General features: G+C 42.8%; 1 protein-coding gene across 24 annotated transcripts in view; it reads right to left on the bottom strand.

The window, feature by feature from the left end:
* SPTB (spectrin beta, erythrocytic) overlaps window positions 1–18,889 on the bottom strand; it is a 99,235-nt gene extending 80,346 nt beyond the window's left edge. For 2 of the 24 annotated variants that reach the window (XM_083463846.1, XM_083463835.1), the window contains exons 1-2: window positions 17,547–17,758; window positions 14,460–14,528 (exon numbers count right to left, since the gene is read on the bottom strand). The gene's annotated coding sequence lies outside the window, so the exon portion shown is untranslated. Of the gene's footprint in view, window positions 1–14,405; window positions 14,529–17,050; window positions 17,166–17,479; window positions 17,803–18,432 lie in introns of those variants that run through there. The other 22 variants (XM_083463850.1, XM_083463840.1, XM_083463838.1 and 19 more) reach the window with 18 other exon arrangements.
* Between the last annotated feature and the right edge of the window lie 2,571 nt (window positions 18,890–21,460).

Below are 21,460 nucleotides of genomic sequence, written 5' to 3'. Positions count from 1 at the left end.
ACCAGACAGACCCTATAATCTGAGATGATCTCCACATGTGGGCACTATATACGGATGGTGCCAGTTGTGCTGTGACAGCCTGAGCTGGGCAGTCATTAACAAAGGAGGGAAATTTGTGCCAGGTTTGGTGTTTCATATCAATGTGGCTCTGAACTGAATGGATATGCAGTCTGGCGTGTGTGCTCCTTGACTGTCAGAGTCACAACTCCACCACATTTTAGCCATTCCACAGGCCTGTTTCCACTGGGAAAACAGCTCCACTGTCAGGATGCTCTACCTTTCACTAGCTTACTTATCATGGCACCAGCTTATCCAGTGTTTCCCACTGTAGTGAGGTTTCTGCAGCCGGCAGATATTCAGTATAAGATTGCTCATGAAGCTTCTGAGTCATTTTGTTAATTTTTATAAGTTGTAAATAATAATAATAATAATAATAATAATAATAATAATAATAATAATAATAATAATATATTATTTATACCTCACCCATCTGGCTGGGTTTCCCCAGCCACTCTGGGCAGCTTCCAACAGAATATTAAAATACAATAGTCTATTAAACATTAAAAGCTTCCCTAAACAGCATATGTAAAAACATATGGATATGTTTTTACAAAATTTATTAACTGCAGCAAAATCATATTAGCAAAGCACTGAAAACCTGCTGCCTTATCTCCTGTTTCAGGGCAGCTAAGAAATTTATTTGATATAACAGAAGTACAAAATATTTTATGACTCTTGTACATTTGCAACTAATTATTTCACAGATAAGAAGCAAGGCTCCCATTCATAAAATACTGGAATGCGAATTCAAATTAACATTCATATTTCTTTTAAAATGGGGGAGGGGAACTGAGGGAGAATAGTGTTCTTATACCCATGTCCTGGAAAATAGGTAGCTGTGCAAATAATTCCTCAAACTGTGACCCTTTTATGACATGCATAAAATCATAGAGTGACAAGCAAGCTCCAGATCAGGAGCAGCCAAAATGGTGCCCTCCAGATGTTGTTGAACTACAACTCCCATCATCCCTGCCTATAGCTGACGGGAGTTGGAGTCCAACCACTTCTGGAGGGCATCGTGCTGCCTCTCTCTGCTCTAGTTCAATCCAACTGGGAATATTCCAAATAACCCCACCTGGATTCAGGAGTTAGTAGACTTTGGCCACAATATATACTGTATTGGTTTTAAGTACTGAGAAGCAGCTACCTTTTGCCCACAAATGCAAACTCTTTCATCTGGCTCCCTTTCCCTCATTCTCTGATGCAGAGTTCCTAAGTGTTTCTCATGCAGAATCTTCAGACAGCATGCAATTCCATAAATAGCAACCAGCTCTGACCCAGGCCTCCACAGCATGCAAGGGAGAGACTAAGTGGTTTGATAATACCAGCGCAAATATAAAACACCAATCTTGGCAAAGCACCAGAAAGTTAAAGCCCATAAAAGTGCCGATATTTTGGACATTCTCAGAGTTACAGCCTGAGAGACAGACTCTACAAAATAACAGGCAGTTTTCAAATGTATGTTTAAATTGGCATGTGCAAATGAGCAACCATAGAGGCTTTGCTCCTTTTGGATGAGGTAGCAGTTCTGACATGCAACATTCCCTTTGATCTCTTCCCCACTTACCACACACGCCTGGATACTGTGTCTCTGCACCATCTCAAGGTTTCTATCACAGCTCCACTTTCTCTTTTGCCACTCTACCATCATGCTACACGGCTATCATTTGATTGCATCAATAATGCTTGATTCAAGGCCAGTCCTGTTATAAAGGGTGTATGTATACAACCTCAGAGGTTTGTTTTTAGGCAGGAGCAGGGAGCAGAGAACTGCTGTAATATCCCCTTGTGGCCTTTAGAATCAACATCTAGAAACATGTTCCTATCTAGTTTCTGAAATACTTCAGATCATTATTCAGGTTAACTTTTGTCAGCAATTCTCTGAGGACTAACAGCAGGTTTGGCCTTGGGAACAATAAATGCATTTTGGCTCAATGACAGCTGGTTCTCTTTATTTTTGGAGGAGGGGACAAGGTTGGGCTGGCAGCTTCAGCTTGTGTCCTAGACTCTGAGAAAGCCTTAGCCAGCAAATTACCCCTGACAAAGAAGTTAATATTGCCACTTCAGCAAGATGTCCCCACCCCTTCACCTCCCTCAGAAATCTCTACATTCCATAATTCTAGAGGCAAAAAGCCTCAACAATAGATATGTGGCAGCACACAGGAAGGTAGCAAGAAATCAAGATGAGCGGATGTGAAAGCTGCCTGGAATAAAGTGTTTGCTACGCTCCCTCTGTCTCATCATCATCTCTCTCACAAACACAGTAGAAAATGGAAAGCAAACTACTGCAGGGTGGCAACTTCCACCTGTCGTTGTTCCACCTTCCTGCCCATTGGAGCTAGGGTTCTGTAGAGAGGAGTTTCTAGCCTTTGGGGTCTTGGTATAAATGGGAAATTGCTAGGTACTAACTTTGGAGATAATACGGAATATTATTTACTGACCTATTGGTGTGCTTTATGCTCAATTAATTTTATTTACTTGTGTTTTAAATGAATTGTTAACTGTTCAATTGTTAGTGTTATGCTATAGCAATATTATAGTTTTTATTTTGCATTATTGTCCTTGTACTAATGCACTCTCTCCCTTCCACTCTGGCTAGTACGGCTGTGGCAGAAGACCCCCTGTGCTGTGCCACCCCCCTCAGCCGCTCCTGGGATTCCTCTGCCCAGCTATAACTATTTGGATTGGAGCAGCAGTTATATTTGGATTAGCACTTTCAGATATGCTGCGATTTGTTTTGTGACACATGTACCTCAAAAAATAGATTAAAAATACTTTGAATAATGATTCTGTGATTAAATACAATGTGGTCATAGTAAACCCTCAGCAATTTGCCTTGCTTTTGACTCCTGGGCAGGAAAATGAATGATGTCCATTCTTTTTTCTTCATGACTAAGAAGTGGGCCACAACTCAGTATTTTTCTGTGGGTGCAGTGAGTGTTGTTATTGTTTCCTGAATTGCGCTAACATACTTATTGTATCAGAGGCGCGGGTGGCGCTGTGGATAAAACCTCAGTGCCTAGGACTTGCTGATCGTAAGGTCGGCGGTTCGAATCCCCACGGCGGGGTGAGCTCCCGTCGTTCGGTCCCAGCTCCTGCCCACCTAACAGTTCGAAAGCACCCCTAAGTGCAAGTAGATAAATAGGTACTGCTTTATAGCGGGAAGGTAAACGGCGTTTCCATGTGCGGCACGGGTGCTGGCTCACCAGTGCAGCTTCGTCATGCTGGCCACGTGACCCAGAAGTGTCCTCAGACGGCACCGGCTCCCGGCCTCTTGAGTGAGATGAGCGCACAACCCTAGAGTCGGTCACGACTGACCCATACGGGCAGGGGTCCCTTTACCTTTACCTATTGTATCATTTCTCCAAATATTTAAACTGTGTTAACTTCAGCTTAATAATACAATGTATGTTTCCTCCCAGTTCAGTCAAAGCTAGTAGTAATGAGGCACCATAAACCTTCTCCTTGAACATACCACCGTCTGCCATATCTTATTCCACCCATGGAAACTTAGTCTCAATAGCCATGTATGCTAAGATGCATATCCCACTGCTTCCCTGTATGTTAAGAAATACAGTTTTAAAGCGAATCTAATGTGCCCTTGAATCTAATGTGCACCTCATGAAACCAATAAAGTATTTGCTGGCAAATGTAAATGCGGCATCAAATCTAACGTGCACCCTAATTTTCACGATGTCATTTAGCCAAAAAAGTGTGCATTACATTTGAGTAAATACGGTATATATTCTTATATATCACAGATGCCAACTTGAAGGTATCCTTACAATTAATTAATAAATATGCCCAGTAACCAAGATACAGTGGTACCTTGTGTTACATAAGCTTCAGGTTACATATGCTTCAGGTTACAGACTCCGCTAACCCAGAAATAGTACCTCAGGTTAAGAACTTTGCTTCAGGATGAGAACAGAAATTGTGCTCCAGCGGCGCAGCAGCAGCGGGAGGCCCCATTAGCTAAAGTGGTGCTTCAGGTTAAGAACAGTTTCAGGTTAAGAATGGACCTCCAGAACAAATTAAGTTCTTAGCCCGAGGTACCACTGTACTAGTTTACCTTTTGATAATGCCTCCCTACTTAATAATTCTTAAGATTCTTTTAGTATATTTGGGCTAGCAGTAAACAGAATGGTAACTGGCACAACCCTTGCAGGTGTCAGGCATGCCAATTTGATGTGTGCGAAGCTCACAAATCCTTTCATTGTTTAGAGTGCAGACCATGGACTAGATTCCATGCAAAAAAACAGACACACAGAGAAGTGTTGGTTTTACCATTTGGCATGACAACAATTCTAGTACACACATTCTTGTCCTTGAGAAATGCCTTGTGTATAGAAACTAACTTTCTGATACAAGACAGCTGTTTCTTTGAATAGCCAGCAACATATGAAGCGTCTATTGCTCTCTATGAAGGGCATTCCCTTCCCCACATTTTTACATTATCATATTATGTTTACAGGAGCTAGAGATAAGTAGACAGAGTATCTGTACATTCCCAGGCTTTTTATTTATTTAATAGATTTAAATAAAAATTCTATTAAATAAATTTTTTAAAAAGATACAAGTTATTATGCCAATCTTGAGGTTCTTTAGAAATCATAACCTAAGAAAGTGGGTTAAAGTCTTTTAGGTAAAAATAATAATAATGAAGTCGACTTAAGTGATTATGCAAATCACAAAACTATTTCAAAATCATTTCCGAACAATAACCTGAGTAGAATGTCAAAATCTGACAAAAGAGTAAAATAGAACAAAATCTGCAAGACGCAAGCTTTGTGTCTTTTCTTATATCACAACAGGCACCTGATTTTCTTAAAGTAGTGTCAGGGTTCAACTCTGAACAGAGCTCATACGAAGGTCTCTTCAGCTGGGGAGCAGATCTCTACAATGCTGATGATCCTGGGGAGCCACTGAATTGGGACATCCCTGACTGGATGTCCTCCCCACAACACTGCCTGGATTACTACACAGCTCTCAGACTCGCCCACCATCTCCCCCAAGGTCCACAGGAACAGAGAAGATAGTGAGCTAGGCAGGAACTTCAGAAATACTGCTGCCAAAGTGCCCATATAATTGCCTGAGACATTACATGGAATCACCTGCATGGATCATGGCCTAAGAGCCTGGAAAGGGTGAGCCTCCAGCTCCTACATAAATTTCAAGGCTGAGCTACTTCATTGCTGCAAAAGCAGATCCAGTCTTCCGGATCTGGAGCAACAACACTTGGCTGGATCTCATTATTCAAACATATGTTTGTTGTTAACACTGAAATACAAAATTATTAATTTCATTATGAAAGCGTAAATCATTTGAGCTGTGCATGTTAAATTGCCCTAGGATGGCTAGTGATGGTGCAGAACATTCATTCTTTTGTTTTCTTTACCACTTAGTGCAAATACTCATTTCTTTTGCTTTAAAATGAATGAATGCTTGTATATTTTAAAATACATTTTATTGAGAGTTGGGATTCAATAGATTTCTGCCATCTTCTTAAGAATTGTCTTATAAATTGGTTCATGCTTTAGAAGAAGAGAAGAGTTTGGATTTGATATCCCGTTTCCGTTTTTATCACTACCCGAAGGAGTCTCAAAGCGGCTAACATTCTCCTTTCCCTTCCTCCCCCACAACAAACACTCTGTGTGAGGTGAGTGAGGCTGAGAGACTTTGAAGTGTGACTAGCTCAAGGTCACCCAGCAGCTGCATGTGGAGGAGCAGAGACACGAACCCGGTTCACCAGATTACGAGTCTACAGCTCTTAACCACTACACAACACTGATATTTGGGCTTATCTGAGCAGCTGATGAGTTCAAAGAGGTTTAAGCCAGAAAGGACTTTAGGTTCTTCATAGGCCCTGGCTTTCAGATGGAGGCCTTATATCGCAATTTTTGTTTGTGTGCATTTTAAGATTTGAAACCTTTCCAACCCAGTGGGTCATTAGAAGAACTTGTAACTAAGAACTTTCACCAGTGTTTGATTATTTCCTCTTCCCTCACAATCCATTTTCACTTTGTGCCATTTTAGGCTCTACACATAAGGGTATAAACAGCCTTGTTTATAGTGATCTGGAAGCTGTCCTGGTAGTCAGTTTTGGCTGGAGAGTGGGATTTTAGTTTTTTATTTATTTATTTTTAAAGACAAATCTTTAAATAACTGATTGGGCTCAAGAGCTACAAAATGGCTAAACAGGATCTCAACCACACTAACTGATTGTCATTCTCTGCTGGTACAGCCTGTTTGTACCACTAGAAAGAGTAGCTCTCACAATGAAAGAAAAATGGGGTTTGGAAGATTGGTTCATACATGTGTCACACTTTTTCTATTGCATGAAAGCAGTTTATGGACCTGCTTCTCAAAAGAGACATTAAAGTTTTGGTCTTTCTTTCTGAGAGAGAAAACCTGGCTAAATTTAAGTGGTGCCACTTTTAATACATTTGAGCTCAAAGGTCTGAAAAACATTTCTTTTCTACAAAAGATTTTTTTTAAAAAGCAACTTCAGACAGCCTCAGATGGAAAATGCAACCTGTATACAATGACATTATTTTATGGGGATTAGTATATGGACTCATTAAAAAGAAAAATGAATTCCAAGCACCTTTTGTGCTCACTGTGATAAGATGATTCAGTTCAGCTGTAAAGTGCAACCCTTTTCCCGATCTTATACTGTCTTATAATTGTCCAATGATGTTATGTAGCTCTTGCTTCTACACTTTCTTTGCACAAATGGAAGAGAATTACTAGCTAACTCCAATCATACCAGTCTTGGAAGCAGCCTTTGAATTGTATAACAAGGACACTCCATTTTTAGGTGAGAATACGGAAAAATACTTAAAGATGAACAAAGCAAGGAAGTGTGCCCGAAATCCTACACACACTTATCTGGAAGAAAGTTCCACAGAGTTTCTGAATAGTATAGGATTTGCACTGTATACCTATTTACCTGGGAGTATGGCCTGCTTCACTGAATGAAGCTTACTCTGACTGTATAGGATTTCTGCATAGGATTGCACTGTGCATTATTGTCATTCACAGCGATTTATAGCTTCTGGGATCGTGCTGGGCAGAAAGCTCGTTGTAGCAGAGTTTCTGTGTGCATGTGTAACAGAATTCTATAACACCACATGCTATACTATAGGCACTTACACCCCAAGGGGCACATTTGACTCCCATCTGGAATTAAAAGTTTTATTGAACAAAATTAAGTTGGGAATTAATTAAGACTATGTCGTCCTGCAGAGCTTGTGTCTTTAAATTTGGCAGGCACTGGTCTAGAAGTGCTGTCATGCTGTTTGGTGCTGCCATCTCTCCCTCTTTGCATTTGTGTAGTTTCATATCAAAGCCACATGCTACATTTACTACATCAATATAAATGCACTATTAGACCATCATCTCCTCTGGAGTACAGGGCTCCCTCTCCTTTCAGCCAAAAGGAAGTGCAGAAAAGTGACTAGAGTATTATTCTCATCTCTGCTCAGCTATCAAGCTCCCTAGGTGGCCTTGGGCAAGTCTCTTTTCAACCAAAATCAGCGGGCAGTTCAAAGTTTTAAAAATGCCACTCAGAGCTCCTTGGAGGAAGGAAAGGTTACAAATGAAACAAACAAATTAATTAACAGACACAGAGCTTGGTCAGACAGGGCAAGCAGGAACATAGATAAAGCAATTAATCCACAGTGAACGGTTGGATGAAACAAAGGCAGTCTCAAAACTCCTCTGAACTACTAAGCTCTCCCCTGTCCTATTAAAAATCAGTTAATTTTTCCTGACTATATTAACTCATCCATCATGGCAGTGACACTGCCCTACTGCAAAGTAAAGCCAAGGGGAGCAGTAATTTAGCAAATAATCCCTCTTGAGCTGCAGGAGTAGTGAGCAAAGGAAGCATTGGGCTAAGACCTGTTAATACACAAAACAGTTTCTCAGGAGCAAACAAACTGCAAAGCGGATATTGTAATTCTAACCTACATACAGTACATTCCAAAAAGGCACACCGACTGGAGTGTCCTGTGTCAATTAATCTGCAACAGCGTGGAACAAACACAAATGCTCCGCATACATCTTACACTAAAAATAGATGAGTTACATAAAACAAAACAGCATCTCTCACACACATACACAAAATGCCTTGGAAATTTCCCCTTACACACACAACCGTCTCACAAATTTCAGTGCTGCCATCTCTCATAATTTATATTACATGTCCAAATCTCTTTCGGAGAGGCTAGAATTCCATTCCTGGAGTCAAGTGTGCCTGTCTTCTTTTAATTTAGGGTCCACATGCATCAAGGTCAACAGATTCCATAGCACAGAATGATACGGACAACTGGTGAGACCTAGGCCGGTGTCGGTATGCTCAAAAACTCCACCCCGATGTCTCACTATGATTTTTAAAATCAGTCAAACACACCTCCTAGGTTTACCACCTGTATACTAAGCTAGAATTGCAAGAGCACATCAAGTGGCATTTTGGGTGGCTGCTCTTCAACTTCTTCTGAAAAAGAAAATCCAAGTCTGGTTCTTTCAAGAATAGTGTTTTTCTTTCGTTCTTAGTATCAGCTCATTTGAGATAGTCAAGGGTTAGACTAGTCAGCGAAGGTAGCTACTTGATTTAATTGGATGGTTTTATAAACCTATTTTTACTTTTATATATTGCTACCTGCTGTGAACCTTTGGCGTGAGGTGAGCTACAATTTAATAGAAGGATTTTTATTATTTAAAAATCCCTAACTTCACAGCATGTGGTATCACACTTGCTTTGATGCAATGTAATTTAACCTCCCATAAATGATTCAGGATGAATACTCAACATACAAAATAACATATCTCAATTCTGTAAAGGAATTAAACTTCTATGTTCAAAATAAATTATGCAAACTAATATGACTTATAAAACTTTTAACTTGCAACTCTGCTGCAGAATTTAATTTGAAACTGAATATTTCAAAAATTGCTCCTGGATTTGTCTTTGAAAGAAACATATACTTTGGGTCCAAAGAACCATGAGCAGAAGGAGAAAATATTGATAGTGGTGTTCTGAAAGCTGTTGAACAAGTGCTAGCAGACTCCTCACGGTGTAGGGCCGCAATGTATTGAGGGTTCTGTTACAGTATGAGCAACATGGTGAAGAATACAAGATGTAAACTCTACAGTGAGCCGTAACAAGGTCTGAAGAAAGAGCTTGTGCAAAGTCACACAGACTTCTGATCTCATGCCATGTTCTTCATTAAGGCTAGAAAGAGTGCTTCTGCTTTCAGAAGAGACCTTCAAATTCACGTTCATGTATGGTATGAGAACAGATAGGTAACGCTGATAGAAATGTAGCTTTAAAAAAATCACTCTATGAGAGGAACCCATGAAGAGAACAGAAGCTCCATATTGTGAACCCTTTGGGGATATTGCTAAGTAATGCCAAAACAATCCTTACCCAGAGGAGCTGCATTTAAAAAGAATAAATTTTGATTCCCATGAATTCAAAACCTGTTTCAAGATCGAAAATGCTACACCAAATTCGCCTTATGAGGCATGACTGAAGATTAAGAATTTAAGATTTACCTTTCCATTAGTCTCTTTATTAGGCTAGACATAACAGTTAAGAGAATCATGTGTGCACACATACGCACAAACAAAAACCTGCAAAACGACATAGTTGTGTTGCAGCAAATCATCAATAAGATCCACAAAGATGATTAATTAAGGAAGGGTAGCATCTGGGAATTTACAACACCAGAGGTAATTCTTCAAATGATTTTACAGTGGACAAGCAATTTAATGCAAGTTTCCAATGATGTGGTATAGCCAAAGAGACTAATGTGGTCTCTGGTTGTATTACCATCGAGTAATGAGACCATAAAACAATTTACCCCTGTTAATTGTTTACAGCAGTGGCAAGATTCCTTCTAAAATATTGCACAGAGTTCTGTGTTCCACATTTAAAAGAAACTGGAAAACTGGAGACATTACAGAAGAGGCACTACAATAGTTAAGTCTGACAACAGCAAATGAAAAAAAAAACCTTTATTTTGCCTGTCCAGTGCAAAACCACTTTTCTCTCTCATATATATAGTAAATTGGATTAATCTATGACCCATCAAACCACACACTGACACAACTCAATATCTATGTATGCCATCCCACCAGAAGCAGTAAACCACCTGTTTTTGCAGCCTGTCTGGGGATGTGGAAGAGGAGTGTTGCCAATCATTTGGCAGGACACAATTCAAGGCTGGTGGGTTGTGTTTGACCTTATGGAACACAAGTTGTGCTGGGCTCCATTAGGAAGCTCAGCCCATTGATGAGGTTAATGTGTGTTTTCTGTACTCAAGTTCTACCGAGGGAAGTGACATCTAGTGCTTACAGATTAGAAATCTGACACAAGGCTCATGAAAGCTAGCAGTTAAAATATGTATATTATGATACATGAGGATTCTGTGGCTGGAGTTTCCCTCAAACCCCCCCCCCCATTTCTTAAAAAGTAGTCACAGGGTGTGGGGCAATTTGGATTTGGGATGTGGTAGGGGGGAAGGGATCTACCGTATTTTTTGCTCTACAAGACTCACTTTTTCCCTCCCAAAAAGTAAGGGGAAATGTGTGTGCGTCTTATGAAGTGAGTGCAGGTTGCGCAGCTATCCCAGAAGCCAGAACAGCAAGAGGGATTGCTGCTTTCACTGCGTAGCGATCCCTCTTGCTGTTCTGGCTTCTGAGATTCAGAATATTTTTTTTCTTGTTTTCCTCCTCCAAAAACTAGGTGCGTCTTGTGGTCTGGTGCGTCTTATAGAGCGAAACATACGGTAACTATTTGAACCTGTATTTATTCTAATCTCTTCCTAATAATGCTATTGACTATAAAGAGGGAAACATATGAACACTGTGTACTTGTTAAGGCTTCCTCTTTGCACCCAACAGCACTTTCAGAGGGAAATTTGGATTGGGGCTGCAGCACACACACAAACTGAAGTCCTAATCTTGCCACTGGTCATTCTCCCCTCCATTTTCCTCAAGTAAGGCCAGCACGTATACTGCTAGCTCCTGAATCCATCAACCTCTTGAAAAGTATGGTCTGGCAAGAAATTTGGAAAAGCTCAGGACAGATTTCTACCAAGAGATAGCCATCTATGCCTGCTCCAATGTCTACCAACAACCCCCCCCCAAAGGTGTCACACTAGGTACCTTCCAAATATCACATGGGTGCAGATTAATCAAAAGGAGCAGGTGCCACTGAAGACAATGCATGAGGCATCCCTTCCAGATCAGGGGTACATTTGATCCCCCAGTGATCCTTGGAAAACCTGCAACTGGCTTTCCTTACAGCTTTACTCTTGAGAAGATGAAAACACCTTGTTGTGAGTAATTCACATAGAAGCAGACAGGCTTGAGTCACCCAGCTCCATTTGTTTTCATTCTGTTTTGTCCAATTGTCTTCTTACCTTCTCTTGTTTATTCTTAATAAAAAGTCTAATGTAATTTGGCTGCTGGGGTTTGAAGTGTGGTTTTGCCAAACACAGTTATTCTGGTAATTTCCCATATGTGCTACTAGGGAAGAAGAGTGGGGTTTCATGGAGAGGCAGTTGGATGTGGATGCTAACAGAGGGAACTGGCTCGGAAATACAGGGTGTTTGTCTCAGGACAGCAGGCACCAATACTTCTTTGAGCACCCCAGGTTTCCCTCCCATGTGGAGCTGTAAGTCTAAAACAGAGCAGTGGGGGCAGCAACTATTGGGAAATTAAGAGACAATTGGCCAACAATTGGCTGTTATGCAGCAGTTACGCAAGGAAGGTTGCCAGCTGTTCTTCCTAGCCTTCTCTCCTTTTGTTACAACCACAAAAACTCATTTTCTTTTCAAGAAAAAAAGGAGAGAGTTCCAACCACAGGGCTCCCATCCATGTTGATGACTCAGGGAAAGGCTCCAGCTCAGAGGGAACACTTTGCACACAGATGCAGTGGCGTAGCGTGGGTTGTCAGCACCCGGGGCAAGGCAAGTAATTTGCGCCCCCTAACCCGTGGATTTGCACCCCCTAACCCGTGGATTTGCGCCCCCTAACTCTAACCCCCAGATGTTGCGCCCGGTGCGGCCGGCCCCCCCCTGCACCCCCCATGCTACGCCACTGCACAGATGGTCCCATGTTAAATCTCCAGTTAAGGTTTGGAGTGTCTGAAACCTTGGGCAGCCGCTGCCAATCAGGGTAGACAGTAATGAGCTATATGGAGTGATAGTCTGACTTGGCATAAGGCAGCTTCCTATGTTCGGATGGGGTACCCCAAGTTTGTTGTAGAATATGTTTATTGCTCTGATAATAATCTAACTGTATTTTTATTATTATTATTAAAGGAGAGAACTCATTACATAGAGTTTGGCCCATGCTGGAAAGGGCTCCCCTGCTTTTAAGATTATTATTATTTCACATACCACTGAATGCCAAAACAGCTCTACAATGGACAGAGTGAATCAGGTGTGGATTCTCCAGTAAGAAAAAGCACACAGCACTTAAAGGAATGGATGTGTTGGCTAGCATCAGATTGGGCAACTTTAAAAACCAAATACTGTACAACAGTGAGCCAATAATGAAGGGCTTCTTGCTTTATCACACTAAATATGTTGGACTGGGTTCAGACCACTTGTATCAACTCACTAAGAATTCAAAATTTCAAACAATATAGCCTCACAATCCTTTTGTACAATTCTTCTTTGAAAGCAGAAGAAAAGGTAACATATTATTTGCCCAGCCATTTCACAGTTTCAGTAAAAGTTCACACTGTAGCCTCTGTAAAGGAGTTTCAGCTTAGACAGTAGGCTCCAGCACATGGATCAGTATGGAAACATAAGGTTTTAGGGCCAGTCTCCTGAACCCTAAGATCAGGAGACAAAAGAAAACAACCTGAGCAGACCAAGCCATATCCAGATGCGACTCTTCAACCAGAGTTGGCATATTCTCCAGCTAATTTCAGTATAAAACATATTGGCTAGGACCTGTATTTGGTCTGAAAACGCATTTCCTCCAGATTTTTCCCCCCTGTGTTAACAACATTTCACAAGTTGATGCATTCCATATGAAAAGAACACCTACTTGCAAGAACGTCCAGCTGGGGAAACAGTGACATAGTCTGTCAAATTCAGGTTCAGTTCCTTCATTGCTTTTCAGGGCTAGCCTGGGAATCAAACTGCATAGTAACTTCTAATTATTTAATCTAGATTGTTCTCTAACTTATGAAAAACAGTATTCAGAATAGTTCAGTAAAATAATGTATTTATTGAGTAATATTATAGCAACAAATGTGATTTCCTCACCGCTACCACCATCAATAACATACAAACTTAAGTCATAACAAAATCAAAGGAAAGCCATAAGTATATCCTTTCATGTCCCGGTTCAGGAAATATTTGCCAAGGTGACATAAAACAGAACAGACGCAAATCGCATCTACTTGTATGAAACATACTATTATATTAGCATACCAGTCATCTCCAACTTTGGGGAAATAGTTCCTTGATAGATGGTTGCATGGCAGCTCAAGGCTAACGTATGAGACAAGACTAGACTAGACAGGCCTTACAAGAGTTTCAACATGCTCAGTACAATATAAAAAATAAAAAAGCAAGCCGATTCCTCCCCTCAAAAAGCTGATATGAGTTGGTATCCAACCAATATGGGTTTAGACTGATATGGTAGTAAACTATATGCATTGCACTGAGCTTCCTAAAGGAAGGGGAGGAACCACAACTCAATGGGAAGGACACATGCTTTGCCTGCAGATGATCTCCAGGTACAATCCCTGAAATCTTCTGTTAAGAAACCTCAGGTGGCAGAGTCTGCCTGAAGCCCTTGAGAGTCACTGCAGCCTATGCTGAACCAGACGGACAAATAGTCTGTCCTGATATAAAGCAGCTCCCTATCTTATTTGAGAATGTGATGCTGCTGACCAACCCTAACCTACATACCTGAGTACTTTCTTATTTAAGGATACTTTATATGGAGCATTTTCTCCTGAGTAGAGGATAAGCCACATACGAAATAGACCTTAGTCCCATCTCAATCTTCTAATACCAATAACTCCCTCCAATCACAACAGCCACCAGTCAGGGAAAGAATGCCACAGAATTTGTCAAAATTGCTCCACATCCCAGTTACAGCAGCACCACTGGAAGAAGCAAGGCAGTGTGATTGCTCAACTCCTGATGTGCCTGCCATTTGCAAGGGGCCATGGATAGTGTCAGCCCAACACCATGTCTGGCACAGGGCAGTTGTGTGTCAGTCCTTTAGATTATACACAAACAATGGTGGCACAAATGGAAAAGCAGAAAATATGGATGAAAAAATTCCCAGGCTAATTTTGACGTAGCCTATTTAGGCAGTGCCACAAGACAGATGGGATCACAGGCAGATTTGATGCTTACTGTGGAGGGAGCGCAAGATGGGCTGGCGAAGGAGGTTGATCTGGGCACTGCGAATGGCTTGTAGAGAGACTGCAGATACAACACAATGAAGAACAAAGCATAAGAACTAAGAATAGGATGTTTTTAGGCACATTATACACAATTGGTTGGTACAAGAGAGAGAGAGAGAAAGCTAATAATAGCACAGCCCGCAACGGTTAACAGATATTTAGGCTAAGAAAAGCAAGGGTATTTTTTTGTAAGTCCCATATCTTTTGTCTCTATATTTCTACCCCTTCTCTAATTTCTGACACATCGGAGAAGATGCACAATTTGCAGAGATAGCAAGGAGTCAAATCGGGGTTTTTTAACGTATTACCAAACAATAACAGTTGTCTTTTCCACAGACAGATAGTGTAGATTATACATAAATCAGGCACTGAATATCACACAAACCTTTTTCTTTATCAGTACAGATAGGGGGAAAATAGCAACAGCCTTGCTACTGGACCTTTCCACCCTCAACAGAAGAAACATGTTTTTGGAGACTGGGAGAGAAACACTTACATTGCCCTTTTCAGTATAGATATTTGACTAAGTCCCAGACAAGATATTTATTTTATAAGTTTTGTGATAACAATAATTTTTGACTCTGACCACAGATAATGAATAGGTATAAAAAGAGTGTGTGTGTGTGTGTGTGTGTGTGTGTGTGTTGCAAAAAGGATACCTATATAATGCAGCCATAAAACTGAGAGTTAATGCTAATAGGCAGGCAGCCAGGCAGGCAGGCAGGCAGGCAGAAAGACTTTGTTCATCCCTGCTTTTACAGATTATTTTGTATGTGGTTATGAATTGTACACACACACACACACACAGACACACACACACACACACACCACAGAAATAACAAGCAGAAGCTCAATTAACACAATGCATTAAATGGTGTATGCCCAAACTCTTCTCCCCAATCACATTTAGATGGGAACAAGTCCTCCTCAATGTCACTGATGATTTCCCCTATGACATCACAGTCCAAGGCTGCAATCCTAAACTTGTTCCCTGCAATTACTTCAAAGTAAAAATGCACAGTGAAATCCCTGAGACATCCACAAAGCGTATCACACAATTCTCTCATATTCAAAGTTTTGCAGACATTATTTATAACCACAGGTATACCATTATTTATATCAATAGTTATTATTATTATTATTTTCTAATTACCTTTACTTAAAAGAAAGAAGGAAGGCAATCCTAGGGTGACAGATGACTATATTAAGAAATAGGAATTGCAATACCATACCATTTGCAGACTGAGAACTGCTTGGCATCTAAACTGATACAGTCTTATAGTCTACACTAACTGTATTTGTCACACCAATAAATATGAGCAGACAAAAGTTGCAGCCCAAGGTTCCCCTGCAGGCCAAGCAAGTAAAATACTCTTCGTCCATTATTTGTCGGTTTCAAGCCTCTGCTGTTCTGAACACTGAAGGTGCCAAACTGAAGCCTAGAGCTGTTCTGAACAAACAAGCCCACATCTATATAGATAGGTAGGTACAGCAACCACATTAACCCACATAAACAATGCAGATCACAAGATGACGTTTAAGGCTTCAGCCTCCTGCATCTCTTTATTTATTTCTCTCATAATATTTATATGCCACTTGACTGAGGTTTTTCTACAAAGCAGTGACGTAACAAAGTGCATTTTTAAAAAATCTAGAAAAATGGCAAAAACTTTAAAATCAGATTTGGTTCATGACATCTTTGCTATGTCCTTGTGACAGAATGTATGAGCTATAGAATGATTTCTGTAGAATGTGGAGGGACATAACTTGCAACTTCAGTTTGCTTACACATGCTTATTGTGAGGACAAACAAATTATGGGGCTAAAAAATCCAGCACATGAAATGTTAGCTCGCAATTTAGGTAAGAAGTTAAAGGGAGAGTCCTGCCCTGTGCAAAAAAAATACAGGTTAATCGTTACTGGTTTTATGTAACATCAGCACAGAAGGCTCTGTCCTTACCTTGTCTTTACTCCTGTAAAAACACACTTTTTCTAAAATTGAATGACTGAAAAAAGCCATATATACAACATAAAACAATGTCTTGTCTGCACCCAACAAATGATACAAAGCTACTACAACTTGCTTACATCAACCCATGCGACCCACACATCTCCTCTATCATAGGATCTCCTCAAAACAGAGATGCTCCAATGCTGAATCCCATTAACTGAGTATTACAAATGTGTGGGACAATATAATATTGCATCACCTAGTGCTCCTTTCCAGGTTTGGGACATACATTTATACAAAAGGAAGCTATAAATCACACGTCCAAACAGGTTCCAGGGGGCAAGTGTGCAAGAGGCAAATCCGGGAGGGGGCGGACCTCTTATTCTACTGTACGCAGCAAAAGCAACAAAGTCTTGTAGCACAAGACATTTATTGTCTTGAAGGCACAAAACACCTTGCAGGGGGGAACGGTAGGAGCACAGCAGAATTCAAGCAGGCATGCTGTCTCCCAAGTCCCGACATCGACACCCCTAACATAACAGTGTGTGGGAGAAGGAGACATGGTTAGGTGTCTGGGAAAGGTTACCCACCACAAAGGCTCCCTTTCGAGATTCCACTTCCAGGTGCGCTGCTGGGAATGGGACAGTTCCAAAATCTTGTAAGAGGCAGATTCACACGCACACGCAAACTCCTAACTTTGCCTTCTCCTCAGCCCCATCGCTCCCGCGCCTTTCCCGTCAGCAACCTTGGCTCGGATCTAGGGGGCAGCCGAGAATCTTAACTTCTCTTCTCAGTGGGCCAACGCCAACCCCCTGGCTGTCAGCCTCGGAGAAGGTGGGGGGCGGCGGCAATAAGGAACTGCAAGCCTTCCCCTCTCTTAATTCACCCCTCGGTGTTCCTCATCGCCACAACATCCGTTCGCTCTTATAAGAACCCCGCCTGCTTGGGGCGGCAGATGACTGCGACATCGCGACCTCCCCCTCCCCACCTCCTCCTCCTCCAGCAGCCCGAGCCACCACCTGCCCGACTCCATCCCTCGCCGTGCGCTCCAGGTGCCAAGCGGCGTCTCTCCCTGGTCAGACTCACCTGCCTGGGGCACCAGCAGCACAGAGCGCGGGGCGGCGGTGAGACAGAGACCCGCGGGGGCCCGGGTGGTCCTGGGAGCGCTGAGCGGAGCCGCCCTGCCAGCCGGCGATATAAATAACATTATCTGGGCGTGCAGGGACATTCCTGCCCAGGGACAGCTCTGCTGCCCGGCCCAGATAGCCCTGCTCCCTCCGGGGAGGGAACAGAGGGAAGGGGGGAGGCGGGCGGGCGGGGGAGGAGGCGCTTGCCCTGCAATGCAGCACAGCGGCCCCCCCAGGCCAGCGCCAGCAGCGGCACCTGGCGATGCCCAGCACAGCAGCCGCCGCCGCCGCTGGTACCTGCCTCTTGCTGCTGTTGCCCAGAGGCTGAGAGGGAGTCCTTCTCCGTTCCTCCCCAAAACAACCCCCCACCCTCACCCGCTCCCCTAAGGCGGGCGGCGCCCGGTGCAAGGCGAGAGTGTGTGAGGTCGCTTTCTCCTCAGGCACAGCAGCCCTTGCACGAGGCGCTCCAGGGAGAAGGAGGAGCAGGGAAAGCGCCGCGCGCGCTCCAGACCGCAGGAGCCGCAAGCAAAGGCAGAAAGCGGCGGGGGGGGGGCACAAGTGGGAAAAGGCGCCAGAATCTTCTCTCTCTCTCTCTCTCTCTCTCTCTCGAGGCGCGAGCGTGAACGCCAAGCTGTGAGGGAGATCTGCCACAGGCAGGCAGGCTGGCAGCGTGCTGCTCCGGCGAAGCGGGAGTCGCCTGGGATACCCCGGGCAAATGACTGGAAGGGAGGGAGGGAAGCCGGCCTTGGCTCCTCCCGCCTCTTGCAAAAACGCGCGCCGCTCCGTTAGGCGACTGACGGGAAAACGCCGCGGTGTGTTGGTTCCCCCCTTCGCCTGACCCCCACGCGCGGCTAAAAGGGCGCTGGGTGGCCGTATGCCAGAAAAACAGCCTCACTGGTTAAAAAGAATTGGCAGTTTTCCTCACGCGCCCCGCCCGCGCGGCTGTATCTCTGCTTCCCGCTTTTTTTCCTCAGCGAGTGGAAAATGGGAAGTTTACAGGTTCCAAGCCCGGCGCGCGCCCCCGGTGGGCTTTTGTGTGCGTTTTCGTGCTGCCCACCGAGCAAGTTGTCTCGAGAGGAGCTTCTTCCTTCCTTCACTTGCAGCAGAAATCCCAAGTCACGGCGATCGATCAAGCTGCGCTTCAGATTGCTAGCTCTGCTGCCCTCAACAATTTGTTCCGCATCAGAACCAAAGCGCGGCAGGCAGCAGAGAAAGCAAGAGCTGGATCCCCAACCACGGGCGCAGCAGCATTTTTCTGCGCGGCGAAACTACCAGGGAAAGGCACGCCGAGGACTGAAACGCTCCTTACAGACTCAACACGCGAGACAAGAATTTATGCAAGCGGAGGGAGGCGATTGACTCACGCCTTCGTAAGAGCTGCAGAGACGCTCGCGGGCATCGGACGAAGGCTGAATCCGCTTTTCAGGTCCCGGCTGCAGCAGGATTGTTGCAATGCAAACTCCTGCTTCTCCCAAGTCAACAAATCCCGCTCGCTAAACGAAAGTTGCTTGTGTGGCAGACGGTCACCATTGACACAAACACATGGTTTGCTCGCATTAATGTCCTGTCGCTAAGACATGCTTAGAGGAGGTTGTGCATGCAGGAATTAATGTTCTTGATAGCTTTTGACGTTTTTAAAAAGTAATAAACAAAATTTAAGGTATTTATGTGCATAACAAAAATACTGGAATATTTTAAATGGAAACCACTGGAGCATCTTGACGCCTATTCAGGACCAAGAAGCAGAGGAACAGTCTAGAAGGAGTGGGCAGAAGACAGACGGGGATCTACCAGAACTCTGAGTGATTTGTAGAGGATCAGCAAGGATTCTGACTCCCAGTTGTTTAAGAATAAATAACACAAGCAAAAAAAAAATCTCCCTTGCTCTCATCTAAATTAGGCTACTAATATGAAGAAAGCTTGGAGATGGGGTACAAGAACTAGGTTTTTACAGGGGTTTTAGGATTTACTCAGATGTGTCCTGTTCTTCAATCCTAAGGGTATGTTGTCCCACACTCAATACTATTTTGCACTTGGCTCCAGTGCAAAGATATTGTCAAGGCTGAAGTCTGCCTGCTGGTGGTCTAGAACACACCTTCTTAAGAACATAAGAAAAGCCCTCCTGGATCAGGCTAAAGTCCCATGTTTTTCACAGCTGCTTTTCTGGTGCTTATGGGAAGCCTGGAAACAGGCCATGAGCACAACAGCACCCCCCCCCCAATTTGCAATTACCAGCAATTGGTAATCAGAAGGATACAACCTCAGATTCTGGAAGCAATACACAGCAATAATAATAATAGTATTTATACCCTACCTTTCCCCCAGGCAGAACTCAAAATGTCTTACAGAGAAAAACAAGAATTGCTAAAAACAAAAAATTATAAACAATTAAACATGAACAGAATTAAAACTACGGTATATACATATATAAAATCTGTTCAAAACATACAAATAATTATGATAAAAACAGCACAACACCAGCCCTTTCATTAAAAGCAGTCGATTTCCTAAATCTCGTTGGAGCAAGGAGGTCTTCACCTGCCAGTGGAAGGACAACAAGGAGGGAGCTAGTGAATTTTTTAAAGGGAAGGGGTTCCACAATCTGGGAGCAGCCACCAAGAAGACCCTTCCCTCTGTCCCCACAAAAATGCCTAGTAACCATTTATGGCCGTGTCTACCGTAATTTGTCTAAACTCCTTTTAAAGGGAAGGGTTTGGTGATGTCTCCTCTGGACAAAAAATCATAGGAGTCACTGCACTGCCTCTTTGTCACTCCCAATGTAAGGTATTATTATACTCCTGGGTCTTGAAGCAGGGTGGGAATCCAACAGAAGCACTGTTTTAGACCTCAAAACATTCTCAGCATTCCCTCTGCATTTTGTAGGTGAATTAAACCAATTTTAGGGTGTAATAATAATAGCTATTTTAAAATTATTACAAAAAATTAATGCCCCAGCCTGATCACATTTAGTCAAACATTCTATTTCTGACTGAAATAGTTGCCCAGGAGCAAGAAAAATCTGAATCAGTTTCTAATATATTGTGGATAAGCTGCTATGGGGGCTTTGGAATTAGGTCACTGGCAACTTCCAGGCATTTACAAATATACAATATAGTCTGAGCATAGGTCGAGATTGACATCTTAAGAACACAACATGTGCTTCAAAAACTTATGCAGCTCCAATCTAGCTCTTTAACCCTCTGTCTCTCCAAATGTGTTGTCCACCCTGCCCCTTGCTTACACCAATCACACCCCATCCCCATGGGTGAAGTGGAAAAGAGGCTTCCTTCTTTCCAGACTCAGAACAGGCTAGGGCTACTAACCAGCCATCTTTATAACAAAGGAGTTACTTGCCTGGGTCATTAACACAATCTCCAGCAGTCTGACTGGTTTAATCAGTTTAAAAGTCTTACAATGATAGAACCATGGAGTTGAAAGGGAAACCCCAGGAGATCATTTAGCTCAAGCTTCAATCCATTAACACTATTTGTAATCACTCCATAATTTCCTCATTAAATCCTGTGCAGCATTTTCTTTGCTTCAGTCATTTAGGTCATCAAAAAGGAAAAGCGTACAGTGCTCATATTGCCCCAATTCAAATTCAAACTTGTCTCATTTCTACTAATGTCTCATTTTTGTTTGTTACATTGTCCATTTGTTCTATCTTAATACAGGATTAGGGACGCGTGTGGCACTGTGGGTTAAACCACAGAGCCTAGGACTTGCCAATCAGAAAGTTGGCGGTTCGAATCCCCGTGACGGGGTGAGCTCCCATTGCTTGGTCCCTGCTCCTGCCAACCTAGCAGTTCAAAAGCATGTCAAAGTGTAAGTAGATAAATAGGTATCACTCCGGTGGGAAGGTAAACGGCGTTT

Source organism: Podarcis liolepis (genome assembly GCF_965112155.1).
Source record: "Podarcis liolepis genome assembly, chromosome: 1".
Taxonomy (NCBI): Eukaryota; Metazoa; Chordata; class Lepidosauria; order Squamata; family Lacertidae; genus Podarcis; species Podarcis liolepis.
Note: the sequence above shows the minus strand (reverse complement) of the source record. Positions and strands in the feature narration are given on the sequence as shown.